Source organism: Patiria miniata, unplaced genomic scaffold (genome assembly GCF_015706575.1).
Source record: "Patiria miniata isolate m_02_andy unplaced genomic scaffold, ASM1570657v1 HiC_scaffold_25, whole genome shotgun sequence".
Classification (NCBI taxonomy): domain Eukaryota; kingdom Metazoa; phylum Echinodermata; class Asteroidea; order Valvatida; family Asterinidae; genus Patiria; species Patiria miniata.
In genome coordinates, this window is record NW_024037064.1 from 13,257,326 (window position 1) to 13,259,287 (window position 1,962).

The following is a 1,962-nucleotide window of genomic DNA, read 5'->3' on the forward strand; positions in this document are numbered from 1 at the left end:
GTGGGGACAGACAGTAACTGTGTCTAAGTAGAGCTACGAGAGGGATAAGTGGTCATAACCTCAGTGACTTTATCATGATGATGTGTGTTTGGTTGCAAACATTGTGAAATCAATACTCTGGTTTCTACAATCTATTCTAAAGCTGTTGGAAGCAGTACTAACAATTGGTGTCTAGCAACCTGTCCCTTGGCCTTCCCTATGCCGAATTACAAACAAAGTAATAACGGTAACTTTATAATAATTTAGAAATAAAAGTAAGCAAAACGTGTACATTCGCCTATCAATGAATGTCTAACGTTAGTGACCAGCCCTAGACGCTTGCGCTTACCTCCACTCTATAACTTCGCTGCTTCATTGAAGCCTGAACCTTCCCCATGATCATACCGCCTGGTTGAACTTGAACAAACAGCACTCTCCCCGATTTCAAGACATTTTCGGCCTTCTTAAGTCGCTCTGGATGATCCTTAAAAAAACTACAAAGAGTAAAACACGACACCGGTTCCATTTACTCGGTATTGTAAACAAAAAACAGCTGATTGTGTTGACAGACGACCTTTGACATGTTTGACAGTACACGTTCTATTTCGCCAAACTTGCAGTTGGAGCCGGAAGTTCACCGTCACGTGACGTATGACGTCGCCACTTACGAACAGGATACCATGTTATGGAATATGCAGTTACCAACACACATGTTCAAGATGCTTGGGAAATCACCCAGAACAACAGTGTATCTTTCGAGTTCAATCCAGTTTCAGAAACCGGGGAAAATTTCCACGCAGTTTTGCAGCAAGACCGAGACAGTTCGCCTCACAGAATACAATCCAAAGAGATCAAGCAAAACGAGGTGCGAGAAACGGGCAGTGTTTCCATAACCGCCGACGAACCGACAACACCAATACATAAACTAATACTCCAAGAAAAGTTGGAGGGGTATGATAAAGCAAAAAGTCAATACTTAATAGAAGGTTTTACGTCTGGGTTTCGTTTAGGCTTTACTGGCACTCAAAAAATGCGAATGTCAAAAAACTTAGTATCAGCTTTACAAAACCCTCAAATAGTTTCAGAAAAGCTCAAAATAGAAAAACAAAACAATAGAATTGACGGCCCTTTTAGTGAAATGCCTTTACCAAATTTCTGTGTAAGCCCCATTGGGTTGGTTCCTAAAAAACAACCGGGAACATTTCGCATAATTCATCATCTCTCTCATCCAGCAAAAGGATCCGTTAACGACGGGATTCCAGATGACAATGCCACAGTACAATATGCAACAACAGATGATGCTATTAGAATCCTAAATAAATTAGGACGAGGGTGCGTTTTAACAAAACTAGATATAAAGTCTGCATTTAAAATAATACCTATCCATCCAAACGATCACAACCTGCTTGGTTTCAAGTGGGAAGGTAATTATTACTACGACAGAACATTACCGATGGGTTGTCGTTCAAGTTGCGCAATCTTCGAAGCATTCAGTACGGCAGTAGAGTGGATCGCGAAAAGGACTCTCAATCCAGGGGGCTTGGTGCACATACTAGATGATGTTTTGATCATTTCAACGTCACCACAAACAGGCCAACGTAATTTAGAGGGTTTTCAAAGATTAGCTGAAGATTTAGGAATTCCACTTGCTCCAGAAAAAACAGAAGGCCCCTCAAGTTGCCTTACATTCGCAGGAATTGAATTAGACAGCAACACAATGTCTGCAAGCTTGCCAGCCGAAAAGTTGACAAAAGCAATCGGCATAGTCAGTGAAGCCTTAACGAAAAACAAATTGAAGCTAAAAGAGCTGCAGTCCATCATAGGTTTTCTTAATTTTGCATGTAGAGTAGTAATCCCAGGAAGGGCGTTTTTGAGAAGACTGATTAATTTAACAATAGGTGTGAAAAGCGAACATCACTTTATACGTATTAATTCGCAAGCTAAAAAAGACTTACAAGCTTGGCTTTTTTTTTTAAAAACAAT